General features: G+C 31.5%; 1 long non-coding RNA gene across 3 annotated transcripts in view; it reads right to left on the bottom strand.

The window, feature by feature from the left end:
- Positions 1 to 230: 230 nt before the first annotated feature.
- The window catches only part of LOC141493868 (uncharacterized), a 28,321-nt gene continuing 16,891 nt past the window's right edge, over positions 231 to 11,660 (bottom strand). For 2 of the 3 annotated variants that reach the window (XR_012470345.1, XR_012470346.1), the window contains exon 4: positions 10,943 to 11,029. This is a non-coding gene — a long non-coding RNA (uncharacterized LOC141493868). Of the gene's footprint in view, positions 329 to 10,942; positions 11,030 to 11,660 lie in introns of those variants that run through there. The other variant, XR_012470344.1, reaches the window with a different exon arrangement.

Raw genomic sequence — 11,660 nt, 5'->3', positions numbered from 1 at the left:
GGTTAATATTGAACATATACAACTATGTTAAACATGTTTACAGATTAGTCATTTGTGATATGAGAAATAAGGATTCAGGAAAAGAAATACATGAAATATTTTTTTTTAAAGTTAATGCAAGGTTCATCAGTTTCTGAAAGGTTCTTTTGGTTTTCTTTATTCTTCCTCTGGATGGGGATAGCTTTGTCCAAATCCAGTCTAATATGGTTGCCCTAGCTCTCTGAACTGCTGACAGGAGCTTCCATCAAGCTTGATCATCTGTGTACATTGTTCCATTGGTTCTTCTCTCTTTACTCAGCATCAGTTCCTGTAGCTCATTCCATGCTATCTAGAATACAACCGTTTATGAATTCTTTTAGAACAACAGTGTTCCATTACATGCATGTACCATAAATTGTTTCATCATTCCCCAACTGATGGACATTCCCGCAAATCTAATTCTTTGTCACTATAAAAAGAGCTGGTATGAATATTTTGAAACATGTGGGACTTTTACAATATTTTATGATTTCTTCTGGATATAGGCCTAGATTTGGAATTGTTGGGTCAAGAGGAATTATTATTATTATTATTATTATTATTATTATTATTCTGGTATAGTGCCATTTTCCTCTCCAGAATGGTTGGACCAGTTCACAACTCCACCAACAATAACTTAATGTCCCAATCCTCCCATAACCTCTCCAACATTGATCATTTTTATTTTTTGTCATCTTATCCAATCTGATAGGTAATGAAGTGATACCTTAAAATTGTTTTAATTTGCATTTCTCTAATTAATAATGATTTGGAGCATTTTTCTTATGAATATATATAGCTTTAATTTCTAAGCCCCCCAATCATACATGGACTAAGAGCTCTAGAAGCTGCTGCTGCCTCCAAGCTATCTCCTGGCACTCTAACTTAGCATACTGCCAGATATGCCTTGTGCTTCAAGATCAAACATCACCTTTGGGAGAGAGATCTTTCCTGAAGACCTCCTAATTTGTCTTGAGATGGAAAATTTATCACCTTTACTTTTATTGGTTCTACTGCCCCAGAATTCTTTTTCTGGCTTTTTTTTAGAGTTTGAGAGAGGGATGTTTGGATGAGTTCAGATAAATGCTTCTCTGTTCCACCATTTTGTCTCTGCCTCTAACTCATGAAATCTTCATCCATACACCTTTTCAAATACAGATATGTCCTTTCATCCCCTTGATCACATTGCTACTGATAACTAGTTCTATGATACAGAACTCCACTTCCATTCACATGGCCAATACCCCTTTCAAACCCTCATAAATTCTTATCTGTTAAATGTTATACAAATGTAATCATATTATACATATCAAATCTCTTTCATAGCCAATCTATTCTCAAAATAGTTATGGTATTCTTTTTCTTAAGCTAATTAAAACATGCAACCATCATGCTCAAGAAATTTCAGCATTTAAGGTGTTCTGATGCCATTCATTCATACATATGGGCTTATAGTCAATATGATGCCTTTATATAGACTATAATAAAGTTCATATTTGGAGACTTTGTTTATAGTTATTTTAATACATTATGATTATTTTTTAAAAGAATATATATTTATGTAACTTAAAATATGGATTATGGTACGATTTCAAAATACATATATTTTCTATATTTAATAGCCACAAAATTTGTGAAACATAATCCTTTCTTTTTAATAGCAATTATTTTCAATCATTCTGTTTGGAGCCAATGCAAGGAATAACATGTTTATAAACAAAGATATGAGCGAGCAAGGTGGTCAGCTATGATGCATCTGTTGAGTGAGTACAATCATACTTTGATATTTGAGTAGATAGGACACATGATGCTCGTGAAAGTGAAAAAAAAAACCTTGAATAACTTTAGGTCCCATTCCACATTTTTATATTCTATAATTCTAATCATTTTATTTAATGTACAATACAAAACAAACTGCATCCATAATAAATTGCAGTTTTTTTAACTTAAGAGAAAATAGTATATTGAATTCTTTGAAGAATTTTCATATCCAGTGTTGTAGCTTCAGAGATTACCTTCTACAGAAAGTGAAAGATGTAAGGATCACAAAAGGGGGAAATTATGTGAGTGAGACTGGATGGTAGAGAGACAAAGAGGAATCATTTCCAAAGAGAATGACTAACCTGTCACTCTTTAGCACAATAAACCTTTTTTGAAAAATTTAGCTATCTTTAGTAAATGCAATATGTATACTTATGGTATAAATGATTAAATAGATTAATAATATACACCTATGCATTTTTAAATTTGTCTTTACATACATGGGTAAATCTTCAGGAGTACTCTGTATATCTCCAAAAATTCTGAATTAATTATGTATCATCAACCAATAAATAACCAAACTATGAATATGAAACCATTGAATGTTGAGGGATGACTGTATATGACTACAAGTTATTATGAATAAAGAAAATCTTCAGAAAGATATATAACTGGAAAAGGAGCTAAGAGATCATGGAGAGATTTCATCCATATATTGTAAAATGACTTAAAGAAAGCAAGATATCCATTAGATCATAGACAAAATTATCAAAAGGGAAGCAATTGTCAATGCACCATTGAAGAGTGTTTCCAAGTTATTGATAATGTTGTATTTTTCATGTTTGATATATAGGAATAGAGTTGTTCCTTATTTATGAAACTGAAATTTAAGACATATTAGTTTTTCTTTTGTATAATCTGCTACTATGCTGTTTATTAAACAAAGCTGAATAAAATCACAAAACAGTGCTTGCAAAGTCCATAAAAATTTTATGTAAGACAATCTCAATGAAATAAGGAGATACTTTTGTACCTTCTTCCTAATTATTTCATTATGTCACTCACCACAGTGATCATTCAATTTTTCCCCCTCTTCAATTCTTTTTTCATTGGTTTATTTTTTTAAATTTGTTTTTGCAAGAAAATGGGGTTAAGTGATTTGCCCAAGGACACACAGCTAGGTAATTATTAAGTGTCTGAGGCTGGATTTGAACTCAGATCCTCCTGACTCCAGGGCCGGTGCTCTATTCACTGCGCCACCTAGCTGTTCTTTCTTCAACTCTTCTGTGAATCCTCTTAGCTAAAACACTTAACCTGGTAATTCAGTATAGAACACTGAAGCCATTCACTGAGAGTTCTTTTTCACATCAGGTCACTCAGATATTTTCCCCCAACTATACACCATCCTTTTCACTCCAGCCCCACCAAAAATATCTCTTTTCAGGGCAGCTAGGTGGCGCAGTGGATAGAGCACCGGCCCTGGAGTCAGGACAACCTGAGGTCAAATCCAGCCTCAGACACTTACTAATTACCTAGTTGTGTGGCCTTGGGCAAGCCATTTAACCCCATTGCCTTGCACAAACTTAAACAATAAATTTCCCTTTTTTAAAGTAAATCCCAGCATACAGTAAAAGCAGTAATGTAAGAATGATTAACTGTGAAAACTTATTTAATCTTATTAAGATAATGATCTGAGATAATTCTAAAGGACAATGATGCAAAATGCTATCTCCTCCAGAGACAAAATAAACTTTTGAATGCATATTGAAGTATGCCTTGTAGAACTTTATTTTTTCTTGCTTTTGTTGTTTTCTTTCCTACTTAGTTAATATGAAAATGTATTTTACATAAAATTTTGACATGTAATAAAAATATTTAACTAAATAATAATATATTTTTAAAGATAAAGTAAACTCCTATACTTTCCCTCATGGTTCCATTCCATAGATCTTCTTTAGCAGATTTCTCTCTCTGTCATTTCTACTCTTTCAATAATGTTCAGCCCTTCCCTATCTATTGTAAATTTTCTTGCTATCCATAAAGATGTCCACATGTCCCACACTCTTGAACAATCTACTTGATGTATCCACTCCCTACTATCATCATATATCTCTTCTTCCTTTCAACACTAACCCCTTAAAAATACTATCTGCTGTTGGCCCATCCATTTCTTTTTCTTTCACTCTCTTCTAAACACTATAGTCAGGCATTCAGCATCATCATTCAGCCTAAACTGCTATCTGTATTGTTATTGATGATCTAATTGCTAGATCTAATAGCTTTTTCTTAGTTCTCATCCTTCTTAATCTCTCTTAAACATTTAACACTGTTGATCACCCTCTTCTTGACATACTTTCCTGTTTGGGTTTTGTGATACTGTTTCCTTTTGATTCTCTGTCTCCCTGTCTGACCATTTATTTGATGTCTCCTTTGCTGGAGTCTTCATGACGTGATAATTCAGGTCATGATCACTAAGCACAGATATCCTCCAGATATCTCCTGATCCGGCTTCTTTTCTTCTTCTATATAATCTCACTTGGTTTATTTGAGTTGTCATGAAATAAATTTTTATCCCTAAGCAATTAAATACCGCAATTATTTACCCAATCTTATTTCCTCTTCTGACCTCAAGTTTCCAACTGACTACTAGACATTTCAAATTAGATATTCCATGCATATCAAAAATGACACATTCAGACTTATATAATTTATTCTTTCCTACAAACTTTTGCCTCTTCTGAATTTTTCTATTGCTTTCAATGGTTCCAGCATTCTGCCAAGTCACTTCTGCTCATAGATTTCATAATCATCCCCCCTTTCACCCATTCTATATATATTCAATCTATTATCAATCCCTTTCATTTCTATTTTTGTGACACCTTACATACTCTGAATACTATTTTATATTATTTTGTCACTGGACTGAGATGACTCAGGAGAGGTGAGTGTGGTTGGTGACTTTGCACAGCTTTGTCTCATTTGAATCCAATATACTTGCCAATCATTATATCATGTTTTTTTACATAATTTATCCTTTTCAAGAGCAAAGGACAAATAACAATCTACTCTAAAACAAACATGAAGTGTAATATAGTTACATTTATCTCTTTGATATTGCAACTTTCCATTTCAGGGTTTAGATATATTGTGGATCAGAATAAGAAATTACATGAAAATATTTTTGGAATTTTTTGGAAGCTCACAGATGACACTAAAGGCCAGTAAATGACATAGAAAAAGTTTAGAAGTTCAAAAGTGCAAGAATATAAGTATAATATTGTAAATCAACCTAAATTTCACTGTACTATAAGTATTCTACAATACTGTAAATATGTATAGCATTATATATGAACCTAAATTTTACTTTACTGTAAATACCCCACAAAAGAAAAGTTAAAAAAAAATTCTTCTCTGGTACAAAAGAAGGGTCAAAAAATTTACAGATATTTTTCAAATCCCTAAGCCCCATGTTGTGGAAAGGGGTAACTGTATTGTAACAGCCTTCTTAATGCTGTCTTATATCTTTTCCCTCTCCAATTCTTCCTACTCATCTGCTAAAGTGATCACCACCATTTCAATCCTAATCCAATAATTACGAGTGCTATACTATTGTTCTTAGATCAAATTAAAATTTTGGTTTTGACTTTTTAAATACCTTCAAGTCCTTTCCCATTTCTAACTTTTTCAGTGTCATTGGATTTAATTACCTTCCATATAATTTGCAATTCATTGATACTAGTCTTTTTTGCTCCCAGGCAGCTCCTAGGTAGGTGGCACAGTGGAAATAGTTCTAGGACTTCAGATGGGAAGACTTTTGTACAAATTCTGATATATTTGTACTAATTCTGATATATTTATGTGCAAATATATATTTATATATAAACTAAGGGCAAGTTACCTAACTTCTGTTCACCTTAGTTATTTAAATTATTATTATTATCATTATCATTCTGTTTTAATAAAAAATTCTCTGGTTTTACAGTGCTTAATGTAGACTTATTACCTTCCTTACTTGTTGACTTTAAAATCAGAACATCAACTGAAAGACTGGAAAGTTCTCAACACTAAAGTCCCTTAGCTTTATGAATTGGTTTTATATCAGAAAAGTATGTTTTGTTTAATCTGTAGAAAGAACATTAAAGAAGTTTTAATAACAACTCTGATGCTTTGCTTTAAAGACCAAAGAACCTTTTCACCTGATTTTCTGATCAAACTTCTTATATGTGTTGCCTGTCCCACTAGAAAGTTTAATCCTTGATTGAAGGGGCTGACTTGCTTTTCTATTTTTATGCACCTAAATTTGTCTTTACATACATAGATAAATCTTCAGGAGTACTCTGTATATCTCCAAAAATTCTGAATTAATTATGTATCATCAACCAATAAATAACCAAACTATGAATATGAAACCATTGAATGTTGAGGGATGACTGTATATGACTACAAGTTATTATGAATAAAGAAAATCTTCAGAAAGATATATAACTGGAAAAGGAGCTAAGAGATCATGGAGAGATTTCATCCATATATTGTAAAATGACTTAAAGAAAGCAAGATATCCATTAGATCATAGACAAAATTATCAAAAGGGAAGCAATTGTCAATGCACCATTGAAGAGTGTTTCCAAGTTATTGATAATGTTGTATTTTTCATGTTTGATATATAGGAATAGAGTTGTTCCTTATTTATGAAACTGAAATTTAAGACATATTAATTTTTCTTTTGTATAATCTGCTACTATGCTGTTTATTAAACAAAGCTGAATAAAATCACAAAACAGTGCTTGCAAAGTCCATAAAAATTTTATGTAAGACAATCTCAATGAAATAAGGAGATATTTTTGCACTTTTAAGTGATTGAGATTTTTTTCATGATTTGTTTTGACACTTAAATGCACATCCACTGGAAACAAGCAATAGATTTAATCCATAATACAGTGTTTTGTGCATAAGAAACACTTTTTAAAAAGCAACAACAAAAATATGGTGAATTGAATTGATTGAATTGAATTCATGTAGTCTTTTCAGTGGAACATTTCATTTTCTATGTTAGTACATAAAAATTGTATGAGATCTTCTTATAAGAGCACATAGATAAATGACAACTTCTTTCCTAACACTTACTAATCTTATCTGCTTCTGTATCCACTTAACTATCAATGTAAATACATGGACTTTTGTTTTTCTCTCCCCCTAAAAATGAAAATCAATTACTTCTGCAAGCTCTACTGCTCTCTAGAACCCCCCCCAAAAAAACAAAAATGAAAAACAAAAAGCATCCAAGGAAAGACCTTTAAAGATACATTATTGCACTGATAAATATACTTTATGTTCTTTGTTGGATGCTCATTCTATCTTTTAATTGAAAGGTACACTGAAGATTTTCAACTGAAATATTTTTTTAAATGACAAGACAAAACTGATGAATAAATTTATTCAGTTACTTGCTCAGGGCCAAAGAGTAAATAATTGAATGCAACAGAATTTCAATCTAGGCCTTCTTAATTCCACACTGTCCCATACCCTATCTGACTTACTAAACTGATGACCTACAATAGTACCTATTTTAGTCTTATTTGGGAAAAATTCTCTGTGTATATTCAGTACTCTTATATCTGTTGCATTAATTCTTGAGACTTTCCAAGGTGATCAAATGTAATCTTTCACAAGCCTGAAAAGACTGAAATTTATATTTAAGCAGTTATAAAAACAAATTTCCACAAAGTCAAACATAATAGCATTTGAGAGGTTAAGATCAAAATAATCTCCAAAAATAAACTCAGACTGCTGTTAAAAAAACCTCATAATAAATAGTTGTTTTACTTCAATGGCTTCATGCAAATTTTGACAGGTCTAGAAACAAAATCATCATTGACTGTTTTTAGCAAATATTTAGTGGTGTGTCGATTAGTAAAATTTAAATATATTGAGAAAAAGAGGAACATGAATTGACATTTTATTTCTCTCATTATTGATTCCTCTTTAGAATATAAAGTAAAAAATCTGAAGCTGGGAAATCAGTTCAGAATGTTTTTGTCTTCTGGGATTACACCCCAAAATACCACCTCATAAATAAATTGTTTTAATTCTGATTTTTTAAAAGGGAACTTTTGAAGAAACTTTTTGAATTTGGTATTTTGATTCTTTTTTCTATATAACTGGAAGATCAGTGATCCTACTACATAGATAAGGAGAGAAATAAATTTTCATTTTTTTCTTGCATCCACAGAAGGAAAACAACAAATTTTACTTGTATGTATGCCAAAGGTAAGGATGACAGTATGAAAACTGCTTTAGTATTGGAATGAATCCTTGAAGTTATACATTCCAACCTTTTCATTCTACAAATGAGGAAACTAACACCCACAGGCACTAAGTGATTTCTCTGAGGTAATACAGTAAATATTTGAGAGGGAGGCTGAAACTATGCCTTCTTGACTTAGAGCTGTTTACTCTGTATATTTGTAGGGAATAAACAAACAAACAACAAAGACTTGAAATTTTCTCTACACTCATGCTCCATAAGAGAATAGATTCATACATTTAGAGTAGAAAAAAAAATTAAGTGGCCATCTAATCTAATACTTTTATTTTACAGATGGAGAAATTTAGGTTCAGAGAAGGAAAATGCTTTGCCCAAGGTCAAAAGGTCATGGGATTTACTACCATCACATAGCCCCTTTCAGAGGTAGAGGAAATCTTATATAAAACAATTCAATCAAGAATTCCTTCTATTACATCTGCAACAAGTTAATTTTTATTTTCTGCCTATTTTCTGCTGCCTTATATGTATACTTCTAGAGGCAGCACATTCAACTTTTGATAAAAAACTATCAATAATCAGATTTTTTTGTGTCAGTTTTCTTTATTGGAACTTTGTCTTTAACCCATTGCTATTACTTCTCTCCAATGGGAACAAATGAAACAAAGTATCTTTTCCTAATTTATTTCAAGACTAAATAGTCATTCATCACACAAAGCGCAAAACAAATAATTAGATTAGATCTGTAGCTTCAAGATGAAGTAGTTCTTTAATTGAGAAGACAAAATAACCATATATAGCTCCAAAAGAGCTATGAAATTGATTTCATCATATTCCCATGAAATTGTTTATTCGTATAATATACTTCTTTAAAGGTTTTTGCAACATATATCACACAAATATGTATAGATGCTTGTGTACATGAACATTAGAACATGTGTTTGCATGCATCTATACACATATAAAATATGAGGGGAGAAACAAGGTAAGATATTGTCAGAATCCTATCCTTCAACACAATTAGCACATAGGTTAGGTCATTACCAAAATCCTGCATTTTTTTCAGTATTTGATACAATTATCTCTCTCCTTTGGTTGTGGAATGGAAGATTAGAACTCCTCCTAAAATTGTGCTGGCTTCTTGGTAACTTCATTCTTCATCAGCAACTCTGCTTGTCTTAGATTATGAGAACAAAATGCTCTTTTTCCTTATTCTCTCAGCCATTTTTCCAGCTTCCTTTTATGTATTATTTTCCCCATATTAGATTGTAAACTATTTGTGAATAAAACCTGACTATTTTTTCTTATTTATGTACTCAGCACTTGACAAAGGATCTAGTACATAATAGCTTCTTGGGATTATGTTTTTGTTTGTTTTGTCTTGGGTTTTTTTCCTTGCTTTTTTAGTTTTTCAAGGCAATGGAGTTAAGTGACTCAGAGCTCAGTATTAAGTTTCTGAGCTCAAATTTGAACTCAGGTCCTCCTCCCTACAGGGCTGGCATTCTATCCACTGTGCCAGCAAGCTGCCTCCCATATCAGCCTATTGATAAAAGTTTATTGAACTGATTTTATTGAATTGAATTGTACTCTCTAAGATTATTGAACTGATTTTATTGAATTGAATTGTACTCTCTAAAAACCAGAGAAATGTATCTTCATGTTCAGCAAATGCTCACTGATAAGGCTCTGGTAAGAATATTGCATTCAGAGTAAAATTTCCTGAATTTAACTTTTAGATTTTTCATTTATTTACTAGTGCAACTTGGTTCACTTTTCCATTTTTAGATCCTATCTCCCTATAAGAAAAATGAAAATGTTGGCCTAGGTAAGATTCCAGCAAAATGTCCAGCTCTCAATCAATAATCCTACATTAGATAGTAAGTAAATGACTACAAGGAAATAGTTGCTTAGAAAAAAGTGAGAAATGGCTGTTAAGGAATAACCTGGGGAAACAAAAGCAAGATTAAAATTATATTTATGGATATTTCTTAAGGAGTCAGGGAATAGAGTATGTGCAATAGTGTTCCAGATTTTGCTTTGTCATCTCCCTCTCTTCTGTACTCTAGTTTGAATCACTTATATAGGGAACAAGAAAGGAAAGGAGAATATTCTTACCTCTCTGGATCAATCACATTGTGTCATAATTTTGATCTAATAGAAATGGAAGAAGAAAGATGCCCTTTTATTAAAATTCCCTTTATTTAACAAATCAGACTCTTTTGAATCATTTTCCATTTGTGAAACTGTGCTTTGACTCAAGCTAAGACTTACATTTGCCTCATATTTGAATAAGCTAAAATCCTAATGACTACTTTATCTAAACAAAGAAACAACAAATATCAGAATTCTTGACAAGAGTGAATACTAAGAATTCGAATTAAATCTTATTCAAATGAATTCTTTTCACCCATTTATATTGGAGCAATTAGATCTTTATTTTCATCACTTCACAAATCTTATTCAAGAGAACTATTTGATTTACTAATCCATTTTCTTCTGCTTACAAAATGGAGTTGCTGATAAAGAAAAATATGAGAATAGGATCAAAGAAATATTTCATTATAAAATTTATTTTCCTGCATTATATTAATGCATATATATGCAAATATATAAACTTCATTTCATGATTATGAAGTAACTTTACTTGTGAATTATTTTAAAAGACTTTAATTTGAATTTCACATTTGATGTAGGAAAACAAGAAACTTATGAAAATGGCAAGGCAGCAATTATAGATGGAACAAAAATGTAAACATAAGGGAATTAACTGTTTTAAATTAAGATTGCAAAGTAAAATGAATATGAGACAGCATAATATATTTGAAAGTCATCAAAACATCTTAAAACATGTCAATTGTAGCTTCTGTTCCAAGATCCATGAAATTCCAAAGTCATTTGTATCTTGCCTGAGGGAATTTGATACACAAGAGATATGCTGTTCTGCAGAGAGAAGGTATATGAATATCTTCCAATCTGGTATCTGTCTTACTTTTGTTTTTGCATCATTCAGGAGCCATCAAAACAAATAAGAAAATTAGTTGCTTATTTTGGAATGTAAAATTTATCATTTTCAGAACACAGACTGAAAACTAGCACTATAGGTTTAACATCTGGGTCATAACCCAGTTTATGTCAAAAGGCCTCCTTCCCTCTAGTCTTTGCTCTTAGAATTGTTATCTACATCTTCCTTGGACATTTGGCACTTTCTATTGTTGTATTAACCAGAGCGTCATTCTCTCTCTGCAAAAGTTGCTTGGGACATAGTTCAGCTCCCAGTCATGAGAGGTACTGCCACCAAGATACTAAATTTAAAATATTTTTCCAATAAATTATAGAATGTCATATGGGTGAGATGAGAAATTGGTTTCTTTAACGTCCAAAGTTTAGTTAGAGAAAAAAGACTATCAGAAACTCAGCAGAAGCAATTGGAAAATTTTTAAAATTACTCTTAGCAACAGAGAAATATTTCATTTTCCCAATAAAAACAGGGATTAGTTTAATACAATCATTGCATGGGTTTATAATTTCTTCCAGGGACCTATATATTTGCCTATTTTTCAATATTCTGCTTGATTCCTAAGCTGAAGTTTTCATCCATTTTTGTACACAGTAATAATGA

The sequence above is a fragment of the Macrotis lagotis genome, chromosome 7, assembly GCF_037893015.1.
Source record: "Macrotis lagotis isolate mMagLag1 chromosome 7, bilby.v1.9.chrom.fasta, whole genome shotgun sequence".
Lineage (NCBI taxonomy): Eukaryota > Metazoa > Chordata > Mammalia > Peramelemorphia > Peramelidae > Macrotis > Macrotis lagotis.
The sequence above is the reverse complement of the archived record's forward strand: the minus strand, read 5'-3'. Positions and strand labels throughout refer to the sequence as shown.